Here is a 15,700-nt window from a genome sequence, read left to right as displayed (position 1 = left end):
GGCAGGATGTGTACCTAGGACTGCTAAACTATCGTGCAACACCTATGGAAGGTTTATGCTCACCTGCACAGCTGCTAATGGGTAGAACACTGAGGACCACAGTGCCTATTGCACCACAGAAATTGCAGCCTCAGTCCATTCCACAGGATCGAGTAAGAGCTCAGAGGATCATAAACATGAAAAGGCAAAAAGAAAAAATCAACAAAATCCCTTCGTCCACTCTCTGCTGGGCAAGCTGTGCGACACAGAGTAACTGGGAATACATGGGAACCTGCTCGAATTGTCAAAGAAGCTAATGCAATCATATATAATTGAGACTAAGTGTGGACAGAAACTGAGACGAAACAGGCGTCATCTTTGTCCAGACACTGCTGCGGATACATCATTAGAGTAATCGCGTGACAATGGAGATAAAGAACAAGCCCATGATGGCACAGAAGTCCTAAACACGGATATTGAGTCTACTGAGGATACAGAGGACAGCATAAACGTACCAGCATGTGATAACACTGGGAGTGACTCTCAACTGGACACCAATCCTACGGATGATGAGCCAGCGGTTACTTTCTCTCGCTATGGTCGAGCTATTAAACCAAAGATATGGAGGGACTTTGTCTCATATTAAATGCTTCATACTTGAGAGGGAAGATGTAATGATGTGTATGCTTTATGTTATAATTCATGTTCAATTGTTATACCCAGTTCATTATCATGTTAGGAAACAGTTAACAGTTTTAGTCATGTGATCTGGGGGTGGGCATCTGTGGTTAGTTCTAAGATGGAGGCTACGGAATAAAGACCAAGCTCATGTTCAAGCTCATGCTGTCTGCCCATACTTCATGCTAAATCTTTACAAGGGGTTATGGTTGGGGGAAGAAATTAAAGCAGAGGCCAAAGTCATCATCTGCTTAACTTAATCAGCCATCTGTGCACATTGAGGATACACCATTTACCCTAGCTGCAGGACAGATGTAGCATGTGAGCCATAGTGTGGTCTAGCGAATAGTAAAATAAAAGCTACATCTAACTCCAGAAACCCATAGAATGCCAAGAAAATCACAAGTGGTGTGCAGTTTTGGGTTAGTAAACCCTGTAGCAAATGTATTTCAGATATAGAGAAACAAGTATGTAGGTGAATGAATGACTTCCTCTTGAGCAGCAGTCACTCACAATCCCATCAAAATTGTAAAAAATAAAAAGGTTAGCTTATATAAGGGGAGGAGGGAAGTCTCCTCTCCAAATATAGGGATTTTTACGTGAGGTGTGTTGCTCTTAGTATCGAAGGTAGGCGCACAAAACACAAGGTTTTTAGATATCAAAAATAATTTAATTAAATAGATATAAAGTTTCACATTTCATAAAATAAGTTAGCAAAAAATGAAATATACATGATCACGACCAAATTTACATGATTTATACAAAAAAGGAAATGAGGGTTATAATTAGAAGAAAAGTAGATGCGATATTGCCAACTAGTTTCGCACTTAGATGTGCTTCATCAGGGCTTGCATGATACTTCTGTTCCTTATTTACATGTAATGGTCTGTGTACGACATAAGAATTAATCATTAATACAGGTATGGTCAATGTAATGTATTTAAACTTTGTAAATGAGTATTCAACACAGATACAAATACTAAAATATAAAAAAGAGAAAGAATATAGTGCGCTTACCAATATATGTTTAAAAAGCTCAAAGAACCATGGCAGAACAAGCTGCCAAGAAAGTAGCGAAGGCGAACCTGATGCGGACGGAAGGTATTGACTGCTGCACTTTCAATCAGTGGAAGCCAGATCCACTTGATTTTAACAGGTGCGGACAATGAGATGTATAGAGGGGGTTCACCACAATTGAGGAGGAAGAGATACAGGTATTTGTACGTTGTATCTAATTCTCTCCTAAGGAATTAAAAATAAAGATATGAAAGGAGAAGAAAGAATAATAATGATACAGCAGATTAAGGAGGTATCCATATATATTTATAGACATTTTTTAAAATTAAAATAAGTATCTTATTTTTAAATGGACATAGACCGAGTAAATATCTATGCATTAAATAAGTATGAATAAAGTCTAGCAAATATATATAAAACTAGAGAGTATTACCTCAATAGTAGTGAAGTTTGGATATAGGGTTAATGCTGTCAATAGAGTCCAGTGTAGTTCATACTGAATTCATAATATGTTCTATAAGTAAGTAAAGTACAAAATATGTATGCATATAGGTATATAGATGAATTCAATTTATTTTTAAAAAAGTAACTATTGCATTGCAGCGTAGTGCCCATCTATTAGAGAAGAATATAATTGAAAAGGAAGAGAGTTTACCTTAGATGGTTAATAACATGGAGTATATAATACTATAAGCTGATGTCCTAGGGGGATATACTATCCCAGTGGCATTATAGTTAAAGGCAATGCTGTCAGAATGGTCCAAGGGCAGTTATATATATTTAGGTTCCGATTCTATAAATAGACAGAGTAATAAATAGGTTAAGTTCATGCCCATGACAAGGAAAGCCTGCGTAGAGGATTAGAACTTAAAGAGATGAAATAGAAAGTAATTACCTTATTTATGTTGTAACACCAGAGAGCTGACTAAAGCAGCCTTCCACGTGTAATGTGATATCCTCCCTCACGCCGTCCAAGTCAGCGTCTGACATACATTGTGTCAGCGCTGGCCTTAAGAGCGACATCTCCACCGGAAATGATAAGAGTCAAACATGACCCCTGGCATCATATCCGGTCCACGCGTCCCAAGTTACTTGCGCGCGCATCCAGTGCGCTCCAGCGTGATGATGTAAGCTGGAGCGCATAGGGAGGAGACATGTGTTGACAGTCTCGGACCGGCCAAAGACGAAAAGGTGGCCGGATGTGCGCGCGCATCCCATCTGATGTTGATGATAGGACGGGAGGCGTTAAAGAAAACACGCCCCCTGTATTGGGACCAGTGATTGGCCACACCAAGGTTGTGCAAAGTCCGACCCACCCCCGCATCAAGGAACCCTCCATATATTGGATGGAATAGTTCAGAGCTTTGAAAACACAAACAGAAAGTTTTAATAAACACTAATAGTAAGTTATACGCAATAAAACGTGTATTTAACTATAAAGGGATATATTAGAATATGCTAATAATTTCTCTCAGCTATATATCCAGTGGTTTATTTTCACATTGTCTTATCTGGGGGAAGGTTAATGAAAAAGACATCTGCAGTAGTAAATATTTTTGGAAAGTTTTCACACCTTCCAATTAAATATGAACTACACTGGACTCTATTGACAGCATTAACCCTATATCCAAACTTCACTACTATTGAGGTAATACTCTCTAGTTTTATATATATTTGCTAGACTTTATTCATACTTATTTAATGCATAGATATTTACTCGGTCTATGTCCATTTAAAAATAAGATACTTATTTTAATTTTAAAAAATGTCTATAAATATATATGGATACCTCCTTAATCTGCTGTATCATTATTATTCTTTCTTCTCCTTTCATATCTTTATTTTTAATTCCTTAGGAGAGAATTAGATACAACGTACAAATACCTGTATCTCTTCCTCCTCAATTGTGGTGAACCCCCTCTATACATCTCATTGTCCGCACCTGTTAAAATCAAGTGGATCTGGCTTCCACTGATTGAAAGTGCAGCAGTCAATACCTTCCGTCCGCATCAGGTTCGCCTTCGCTACTTTCTTGGCAGCTTGTTCTGCCATGGTTCTTTGAGCTTTTTAAACATATATTGGTAAGCGCACTATATTCTTTCTCTTTTTTATATTTTAGTATTTGTATCTGTGTTGAATACTCATTTACAAAGTTTAAATACATTACATTGACCATACCTGTATTAATGATTAATTCTTATGTCGTACACAGACCATTACATGTAAATAAGGAACAGAAGTATCATGCAAGCCCTGATGAAGCACATCTAAGTGCGAAACTAGTTGGCAATATCGCATCTACTTTTCTTCTAATTATAACCCTCATTTCCTTTTTTGTATAAATCATGTAAATTTGGTCGTGATCATGTATATTTCATTTTTTGCTAACTTATTTTATGAAATGTGAAACTTTATATCTATTTAATTAAATTATTTTTGATATCTAAAAACCTTGTGTTTTGTGCGCCTACCTTCGATACTAAGAGCAACACACCTCACGTAAAAATCCCTATATTTGGAGAGGAGACTTCCCTCCTCCCCTTATATAAGCTAACCTTTGTATTTCAGATATAGTAAATGTTAGTGACCCCTGAGACAAAACCTGGAAGGTGCCATTGAATAACATACATTTAATAAACAAAATAGATCATTTACTTTTCCCAGGACGGTAACCTATTTTGATGTAGCTGCACTTACCAAAATTGTATTTAAGCTGGTGTTAGGGTTGTAAAAACTTTAATAACAAGATATCTTTATGGACTTATTTTAATATTGTGACATATCACAATCCATTGGAGTTCACAAATCCCCCTGGCTATAAACCTTCTTCCAGGTTTCAGGGGTGGATTCATCGCCTACTTTCTTACTGATTTAACGTAGAATATGGACCAGGACCTATAATCATAGCAAATGCTATGATTATAATCAAGATTATTAATGCAAATATAATCAAGATTAATTTATGCAAATAATCAAGATCATTTGTATGTTCAGCCCAAAATCACACCATGGCAGAGAATTATGCTGGAAATACTCATGGGATGTTGATGTTTCCTTACCGAAAACCACCTCACTGAAAACAAGCTTGGTCCTGTTAAGGCCAGATTGATGCTTTCTGACTCCCTACTGTTTTCACTCTTCTAACCCTAGTTGATGGTCTAGCCTTAGTATCACTTTAAAGAGATCAGACATAACAACATAAGAAACCCAGAGGCTGAAGAGGAGAAGTAGAAAGAGAACAGTTCAATTCCATGAGGTCACGAACATTCGGACACGACTAAACGACTGAACAACAACAACAACAACAACAACTGGAGGTTACATCCAGATGAAGTAGAGTAGGAAGACTGTCTGTCTGTATAGAGTATTTTAAGAGGAGGCTTCTGTGTTAAAGAGTGTCCTGGAGAGCTGGGTAGAAGCTGCTGCCAGTGGACGAGACAAAACTTTCTTAATGTTCATCCATTAAAGTGGTTGTAAACCCCTTGCAACCACTTTTCACTTCAGGTAAGCCTTTAATAAGGCTTACCTGTAGCTACCGTGGATATTTCCTAAACCTGCATGGTTTAGGAGATATCCCCTATATCAGCAAGTGCCGACATCATTGGCACATGCGCACTGAAGCAATGGCTCATTCCTGCTGTTGCTTCAGCTGAAGTGCCGTTACTGGCGGCTCCCGCACGCATGCATGGGAGTGACGTCATCGCGCCTCCGGCCAATCACAGCGACAGAGCCCGCAATACCCGTAAATAACTCCAGGAGACGTGTCACCGGGCAGAGCCGTGTGCCGGGACCGCTGCGGGGGCTTCGATCTAAAGTGAGTAATTTATGCCTTTGCCTTGCAGGTTTTTTTTGTTTGTTTTTTTGTGGGTTTACAAACACTTTAAGGTACCTGTAATTGATTGCATAGGGCCTTTGTTCTGCTTGGCTGCTCTTAAAGGGTCAACTTCCTATTTATTAGAAGAGAAGTATAAAGCTACTGTACTACTGAGCTGCCTAGGGGTCTTCCTTAACCACCCAGGGGTAAAGGGGTGCTAAATTCTCATACTTACTGTCCCCATTACAACAGTTTTACTAGAGGGTAAGTAAAGGAGAATTTCCCACAGAAGTTTTTTTTAGTACGGTAGAGGAAACCTAGAACACCAATTAACTTTTTATTGCTTTGACTTCACTTCCTATCTGGGGAAACCGTAGCCACTGTGGCAAAAAGTGAATTTCATTTCTCCAACAGAGCCTCAAATATCATTAAAAAAACATCATCAGTTCTAAGGACCTTTCACACATGCGGTCAGTGGGCTAGATTCACATAGATTAGCGGATCTTTAGATCTGCGTAATTATGTGATTTACGATCCGCCGGTGCAATTTTGCGAGGCTAGTGCAGTATTCACAAAGCACTTACCTCCAAACTTGCGCCGGCGGATCGTAACTCCCCCGGCGGAATTCAAATTCCGCGGCTAGGGGGAGTGTACAATTTAAGTCAGGCGCGTCCCTGCGCCGATTTAACTGCGCATGCGCCACCGGCAAAATTTCCCAGTGCGCATGCTCCAAATGACGTCGCTAGGACGTCATTGTTTTCGGCGTTAACGTAAATTACGGCCATCCGTATTCGCGACCGACTTACGCAAACAACGTAAAAATTCAAAACTCAGCGCAGGAACGACGGCCATACTTAACATTAGCTACCCCTCATATAGCAGGGGTAACTATCCGCCGGAAAAAGCCGAACGCAAACGACGTAAAAAAAAGCGACGGGCGGGCGTTCGTTTCTGAATCGGTGTATCTCCTCATTTACATATTCGTTGCGAGTAAAACACGAAACGCCACCTAGCGGACAGTGGAAGATTGCATCCTAAGATCCGACGGTGTAAGTCACTTACACCAGTCGGATCTAAGGGAGATCTATGCGTAACTGATTCTTATGAATCAGTCGCATAGATCCGACCGTCGGATCTCAGAGATACGACGGCGTATCAGGAGTTACGCCTTTGTATCTCTTTGTGAATCTGGCCCAGTATGTCCGTATTTCATCCATCCGTTTTTGGATGAAATACAGACATACATGTATCCCTATGGGATAGCAGGTGTCAGCGGGTGAACATCCGCTGACACCCAATCTCATCGTTCCCCACTATGGTCTGATTCTGCAGACGGAGGAAAATCCTATTTTTCCATCCGTCTGCAGAGTGGATCGGGTGAACAAAAACAGACGGCCCGTGTTCATCCGATCCCCCCATAGTGGAGAGCGGAGATCTGACAGGGCGGTCCCTGCACAGGGACCACCCTGTCATCTGCCAGCTCAGCTGGGATCAACGGAGCGATCCCCGCTGAGCAAGCGGATAAGAAAGGTACGGATCCTCACGGGAAAGGGCCCTAACTCTTCCCCACAATGTCCAAAACTGAAAAAATACGTTTTGGTTGAAATTACAACTTTCAGAGCCAGGTCCATTTAAAACTGCAATTTTTTTTTTATTATGGTTGGACAGTTCAGTCACCCACTGACACATTTCTTTCAGTCCCAAAATTCAGATATTATGCTGCATACACACGATAGGTTAGTCTGATGAAAACGGTCTGATGGACCGTTTTCATCAGGCCAAACCGATCCTGTGTGGGCCCCATCGGTTATTTATCCATAGGTTAAAAAAATAGGAACTTGTTTTAAAATTATCTAATGGATAAAAAACCTATAGAAAAAAAACGATCGTCTGTAGGTACGTCCATCGGTTAAAAATCCATGCACGCTCAGAATCAAGTCGACGCATGCTTGGAAGCATTGAACTTCATTTTTTTCAGCACGTCGTTGTGTTTTACGTCACCGCGTTCTGACACAATTGTTTTTTTAACTGATGGTGTGTAGGCAAGACTGATCATCAGTCAACTTAATCGGATAACTGATGGAAAAATCCATCAGACAGTTTTCATTAGACTAACCTATCGTGTGTACAGGGCATCACAGTTAATGTTCATAGTGCTACCCACCACTGTAGCGACACAATGGCTAACAAGCGTAAAGAGTTACCAAGTCTCTTTCCTCTTGCAGCCTTCTCCATAAAACATGATAACTCTGAGTGAGATCTAATTTTGCTGTGATTTTAACTAGCAAAGTTATTGAAGTAGCAGTTTCCCGGCTGTGCTTATGCAATTTTCTGTGGAAAAATACACTTGGCTTGTTTGGAACAGGGCTGTAAATCCCTTGATAAATGAAGTCAGCAGAGAGCTCGGTGAGTCATCCTGGAGGTGGCCGGAAATACTGTGCCATTGTTGCTGGCAACATCACAAGAAAAACTTGTTCCAGAAGCTTTATAAATGTGTGCAAATTGTTCTCGCGGGTCCTGACGCAGTTTAATCCTACATTCTTCTTTAGAAATGTTAGTTACCACTGTGAAATTGTTTAAACCAGGTTATGAACACAGTCCAAATAACTAGTTAGGGGGATCAAACTCCTTGGTTGCCTTCAGTACAAAATAATAGGTCTGTAAATGATGTGTGTAGGTGGGTACAGTTATTCTAAGCAACACTCGCAGCTAATTCAACCTTTTCACATCGCAAAGAAGGCAATTAATGCAGCGTGTTCTTTTATAGAAAACATTCCTCTCTCCGTAAAATCTGCAGACTGCACATTTTTTTCTGATTTGTTTTAGGTGAAATGAAGTGCAGAAGGTAAATCAAGATTTACATAAAAAATAATTTAATATAATTTAAAATATTCTTTTCCACAATTAGTAAATGAACCTTGAATTGATGAAAGGTTGACATTGTTCATGTATATTTTACATGTAAAAAAAGCAGGTTTATAGGCTAAGCAGGTTTATTATAACTAGTACCTAAACTTGGTAATAGATTACTGTGGGGTGACAGATTTGCCTGCCTGGTGAGTAATGTGTCCCACACTGAGCCAGGCTTTGATTCTGCAGAACATTGGAGGGGGAGGGCAGGTCTGCTGGGTGTTATAGTTCAGTGATTAAGTTCTCAAATACCCCCTCCCCCCTCTCCGCCCAAAACAATAACCCTCTTCCCCCTAAACAAAAACACCCCTCTCCACCCTAAACAAGAACACCCCTCTCCACCCTAAACAAGAACACCCCTCTCCACTCTAAACAAGAACAGCCCTCCCCCTCTCCACCCTAAACAATGACACCCCTCTTCACCCTAAACAATAACACACCTCCCCCCTCTCCACCCTAAACAATAACACCCCTCTCCATTCTAAACAATAACACCCCTCCCCCTCTCCACCCTAAACAAGAACACCCCTCTCCACCCTAAACAAGAACACCCCTCCCCACCAAAAAAATGTTAAAGTTAAAAAAATTTAAAAAAGATATTGGTAATTGGTATCAGTGAATACTTGAGGAAAAGTATCTGTGCTTGTACTAGATCTTTAAAAAAATGGTATCGGTGCAACCCTACTTTAAACAGTGGCGGCTGGTGTTTTTTTTGGGGGGTAGCAAATAATCAACCTGCCAACACCCCCCGGTTGGGTCATGGACAGCACTGAAGCCCCCACCCGTTCGGCCGGTCAAGTCATGGGTGGCACCCCCCCCCCCTGACCACGGCCCCCCGAGACCACCCTTTTTTGAAGCCTATGATTGAAAAGCAGGATGGATGAAATCTTGAGAAATCTGGCCTGTTGGAAATAGGATAGGACTCATCTGCTAGAAATCTGATTATGTTGTGTACTAAGTTCTTCTAGGCCAATTCGGTGCAATGAAAATCACAGTTTTTCTCTCCTGCTTTATCTTTTTGAGCAGGCAAGGCAGAATTTGCAGGAAAGGCCTCGATTAGCCTAAACTGAGACCAGGGAATTACCAAGGCATCTGAGGCTATCGCTGAAGGATCCTTAGTCCTGGCTACAAACAAACACAGTTTGTTGTTGAATCTGGAGGCTAGGATATCTACATCCTTAGTTCCCATTTCTGACATATCAGATTGAAGATATCTGGGTGAAGGGTCTATTTCACTTGATCCAAGCGGTGATGACTGTGGTAATCTGTTCTCCAGTTTTCCACTCCTGGGATGTGGACTTCAGGTATATCGCTAGACAGTAAATTTCCATCCATATCACGTGAAAAGGTTGGTGGGTCCCCTAAAATGCATATTGCCAACATCCTCTGGCAGTAGCTTGCTAAGTGGTTAGGAGGCTGAGGGAAATTGCTGTTGTCAACTTCCTATGGCAGGTCTGGCTGCATGTTACCAGCTCAGGGACTTGCGGTTGTTCCTGTATAGCTGCTGTGTACACCCTTCCACTGCCATATTGCCATACCATGTTTTTAATCCAAGTGTGCATTGGAATAAAGTGATATTATGAATGAGTTTGCACCCTGGAACCTCTTTCTTCATAAGAACCATGGCCCATCTAACATGAAGTGATGGCCTCTATAAGTCTCTGCTTACCTCCTTACCATCTTTTGTCCACAATTTCATGGTAATAGTTTTTGGGGACTTAAATCCCTGGTATGTGGAGCATCAATGTTGATTACTGGGGAAACGTGGCTTTCAGCTCACGGAGTAGTTGGTTTTAATAGCAGAAATCTGCTTGACAATGAGACCCCCTTAAGGGCATCCCACACCACTGTGGGCCTAGCTGTACCTGGTTACACTGCAAAAATTCTGCAATTGCTTTTGGTATGGAATCTAAATCTGGCAATAAGGTAAACCAAAAGGGATCAACACTCCATAATTTAACTTTAGGAGCTTGGGACATAGTTACCCCAACACTAAGAGGAGAGTGATCAGATATGTTATGGGGGACATACACCGCAGAAGCAATCAAAGCCCGGCACAAGAGTTCCCCAGACACATATCTATACGTGAAAGACATGTATATGATTCTGAATAACACAAAAAACATTGCACATTGGGGTTCCCCTTCTCATTCATTGGTCTGGACATCATCATGCTTTTGCATGATTTACTGCCATACATCCCATAGGGAATCCATATAAATATCCAAGCACCCTCTAGAGCAGGGTGCTCAAACTGGTTGCTCTCCAGCTGTTGTGGAACTACAAGTCCCATCGTGCCTCTGCCTGCAGCAGTCATCCTTGTAATTGTCAGCCTGGCAATGCCTCATGGGATTTGTAGTTTCGCAACAGCTAAAGGGGCTGCCAGTTTGAAACCCATGCTCTAGAGGTCATTATCACAACTACAACCACGTTACCCCTTTCCAATACTTCTTTATGCAAAATTTCATACAGATTTTACACATATTTAAATCTCCACACTATGTAAAAGTTTACAACCACAAATTGCTAACTCCCTATTTTCTTACTTCTTATATGAAGGGAGTAAAATGTAAAGCCCTCATTCAATACATTGGGGCTCAACATTGAAGATCCACTTTGCTCCCTTTCTTAAGTTTCTCGTTTAGATCACCTTTTCTTCAATTTCAAATTTCCAAGCCCAAAATCTGCAGGTCTTCCGATCTTCCTCCATATTTTTCCCACATATGCTATAGAATCGGTTTATTTCATTTTAGCATAATATCCTCAATATGTTCGAAAATTCTCATTCTTAATGGTCTTACAGTATGGTCTTTCACACCTAAATTACATGGACGTTTAGCCACAGATACTAATCTGGATGAGCTGCAGTTTAGAAAGGTCTTAATCTCTATCCTTTCTTTACATTTGGAATTTTCAAAGTCCTTTACAATAGGCATGTATTTACACGCCATACAGTGTCCACATTTATGCGATCCCTTGGGTGGACCAGGCAACCAGTTTCTGCCTTATGGATTCCTCTTTTCAATCTGGATTTTGCTCAAATGATTGTGCGCTAGTCTCGTAAATTCTTTCCCCGGCGAAATGTAATCACTGATCTTTCTACTAGATATCCCTTTAAATCCTGTAACAGGATCAGCCAGTACTTCTGAAAAATCGCATAGATCTTATTAGACTGCGCAGAATAATCACCAATTACCCAGATCAAGTTTTTCTGTTCCCTATTAGTAGCCTCTGCTAACAAATGTTTTTTTTATTTTTTGCCCTGTAATAGGCACGTTTTAAGATTTTATTCAGATATCCCCTTGCTCCAAATTTCTATTTCAATCATTTTATTAAAATTTGAAATAACAATAAAACATTATAGGGTATCAAAGTCAAGTACAAAAATAGAACTATCATCAAATGCCAATGTTGACCTTAAGGGGCAGATTCACGTACAGTACCTCCGCGCATATTTCCGCTGGGCGCAGCGTATCTAAGATACACTACGCCGCCGTAACTTATTTTTTTTTCGAATCCTCAAAGAATTCACGCCGTAAGTTACGGCGGCGTAGTGTATCTTTGGCGGCGTAAGGGCGCGGAATTCAAATGGATGTGATGGGGGCGTGTTTTATGTAAAAAACGTTGTGACCCGACGTAAACAATTTTTTTTTTGAATGGTGCATGCGCCGTCCGTGGGGGTATCCCAGTGCGCATGCTTGAAATTAAACCGGAACAAGCCAATGCTTACGACGGTGACATCATTCTACGCAAATCCCTATTCGCGAATGACTTACGCAAACGACGTAAAAAATTCAAAAGGCGACGCGGGAACGACGGCCATACTTAACATTGAGTACGCCTCATAATAGCAGGGGTAACTATACGCTGGAAAAAGCCGAACGGAAACAACGTAAAAAAATGCGCCGGCCGGACGTACGTTTGTGGATCGCCGTAACAAGCTAATTTGCATACTCGACGCGGAATTCGACGGAAACACCACCTAGCTGTCGCCAAAAAAATGCACCTAAGATCCGACAGCGTACTAAGACGTACGCCTGTCGGATCGATCCGAGATGCAGTCGTATCTTGTTTTGTACATACAAAACAAAGATACGATGCGCAAAATTTGAAATTACGCAGCGTATCAAGAGATACGCCGGCGTAATTCTTTCGTGGATCTGGCCCTAAGTGTCCAGTATCTGCAGGTAAGAAAGCCAGGGGGTCCATACTTTTTCAAACAGGGATTGTTAATCTCATAGGACACTAACCATTTTTTTGTGCAGCATGAACCAAGTAAGCTTTTGGTTCATTAAAGCCAAATCGATCACAGAGCTTTTCCAAGCAGTAGCGATAGTTATTTTAGCCGCCAGAAATATATAATAAAATCTGTGTGGATCTTGGGATATTTTCCACAGGTTCATTGAGCAGTGCGATCCTTTAATAATGTTAACCAAGGTGACTAAGTGGATAAGGAATGAACCCTTATCCAGAAACGCTGGACCTTGGGGCAGGTTCACTATACAGTACAGGGAGTGCAGAATTATTAGGCAAGTTGTATTTTTGAGGATTAATTTTATTATTGAACAACAACCATGTTCTCAATGAACCCAAAAAACTCATTAATATCAAAGCTGAATATTTTTGGAAGTAGTTTTTAGTTTGTTTTTAGTTTTAGCTATTTTAGGGGGATATCTGTGTGTGCAGGTGACTATCACTGTGCATAATTATTAGGCAACTTAACAAAAAAAAATATATACCCATTTCAATTATTTATTTTTACCAGTGAAACCAATATAACATCTCAACATTCACAAATATACATTTCTGACATTCAAAAACAAAACAAAAACAAATCAGTGACCAATATAGCCACCTTTCTTTGCATGGACACTCAAAAGCCTGCCATCCATGGATTCTGTCAGTGTTTTGATCTGTTCACCATCAACATTGCGTGCAGCAGCAACCACAGCCTCCCAGACACTGTTCAGAGAGGTGTACTGTTTTCCCTCCTTGTAAATCTCACATTTGATGATGGACCACAGGTTCTCAATGGGGTTCAGATCAGGTGAACAAGGAGGCCATGTCATTAGTTTTTCTTCTTTTATACCCTTTCTTGCCAGCCACGCTGTGGAGTACTTGGACGCTTGTGATGGAGCATTGTCCTGCATGAAAATCATGTTTTTCTTGAAGGATGCAGACTTTTTCCTGTACCACTAGTTGAAGAAGGTGTCTTCCAGAAACTGGCAGTAGGACTGGGAGTTGAGCTTGACTCCATCCTTAACCCGAAAAGGCCCCACAAGCTCATCTTTGATGATACCAGCCCAAACCAGTACTCCACCTCCACCTTGCTGGCGTCTGAGTCGGACTGGAGCTCTCTGCCCTTTACCAATCCAGCCACGGGCCCTTCCATCTGGCCCATTAAGACTCACTCTCATTTCATCAGTCCATAAAACCTTAGAAAAATCAGTCTTGAGATATTTCTTGGCCCAGTCTTGACGTTTCAGCTTGTGTGTCTTGTTCAGTGGTGGTCGTCTTTCAGCCTTTCTTACCTTGGCCATGTCTCTGAGTATTGCACACCTTGTGCTTTTGGGCACTCCAGTGATGTTGCAGCTCTGAAATATGGCCAAACTGGTGGCAAGTGGCATCTTGGCAGCTGTACGCTTGACTTTTCTCAGTTCATGGGCAGTTATTTTGCGCCTTGGTTTTTCCACACGCTTCTTGCGACCCTGTTGACTATTTTGAATGAAATGCTTGATTGTTCGATGATCACGCTTCAGAAGCTTTGCAATTTTAAGAGTGCTGCATCCCTCTGCAAGATATCTTACTATTTTTGACTTTTCTGAGCCTGTCAAGTCCTTCTTTTGACCCATTTTGCCAAAGGAAAGGAAGTTGACTAATAATTATGCACACCTGATATAGGGTGTTGATGTCATTAGACCACACACCTTCTCATTACAGAGATGCACATCACCTAATATGCTTAATTGGTAGTAGGCTTTCGAGCCTATACAGCTTGGAGTAAGACAACATGCATAAAGAGGATGATGTGGTCAAAATACTCATTTGCCGAATAATTCTGCACTCCCTGTATGTGGAGAACAGAGATCACCTGGCCACAGCCTCTGAAGCAGGAGGCTGACAAATCCAGGTACATTTTAGAGAGGTGTTCTGGCACTAAGTTCCATCCTGCAAATACCTTGTACCCTGCTTCAATCAGGGCAACATTCATAATGCCATTATGTATGCATGTAGTCCAAATTCTTCCAACTCAGGAGTGAGGCCCAAGTCCCTCTCCCAAGCAATTTGATAAGAAAGTTTTGATGAGAGGAAAACTAAGGATTTGTACAACATAGAGATGCAACCTGAAAAGTCTCTTGTATACATCAGTTGTCGAACTGTGTTCTAACTGCTAGATCAGGGCTTTCCCTCTGCAATGAAAACAGGAAGTGATGTATTTGTTGTAGACAGTAATTCTCAGAAGGGGGGCATCTCCAAATCTTGCACAAAATACAAAGAGGGGCGCACACCTCTATGGTCAAGGAAGCGTCCTATGTGATAAAGCCCTTTATTCGCCCATAATCTGAAAAAAGCAGGTGTTCTGCTGAAATAGCCAACCCATCAAAATCTACAACCATGTCACTTCTGGTAACTCTCCAGCAGCAGATGTCGACAAGTTGGCTCTACTGCCCATGTGCACCCAACAGAATACCAGAAACCCCAGGCAGCTGTTTGGAGAACGCAACGAGTTTTCCTCGGATCTACTGACCGCTACTGTGTGCATGCACAAGGTACGTCACTAACCTTTTTTTAAAACTTGTTGAGTTATCCAACAGCTTCTGGGGGTTTCTGTTATTCTGTCGGGTGCACACGCCCAATGGCAGTGGAGCCAACTCATCGAAATCTGCTGTTGGAGAGTCACCGGAAGTGACCTAGTTGGCTATTTTGACAAAACATCGGTGACATACCTTGCAGAAAATGAGGATTAAAAAATAGGGGCGCTACGGGAGTGTGGGGTGAGCAGAGAGGCCATCTTCTATGGGTTGAGTCCCATAAGCCTATAGAGTGGGAGAGTGTGGGGCACAGAGTGACCTTTCAAATGTTTAAGGGAAATCAGAGTACCAAGTCTATTGGTAATGGGGAGCAAGCTTGGGCCTCTATATACACTCAGTCTGGCCTATAGTGGTTGTAGTGTAATTGACAGTTGTGTGAGTTAAGCTGCATTGTAATATTTCCAAAAGTCTGGGACCCCCAAGCCTCCCAGCTCCTTGGGTGCATACATTATAGCTGGAGCCAGTCTACTGCCCTTGGTCCCCCAGATAC

Source organism: Rana temporaria, chromosome 13 (assembly GCF_905171775.1).
Source record: "Rana temporaria chromosome 13, aRanTem1.1, whole genome shotgun sequence".
NCBI lineage: Eukaryota > Metazoa > Chordata > Amphibia > Anura > Ranidae > Rana > Rana temporaria.
Note: the sequence above shows the minus strand (reverse complement) of the source record.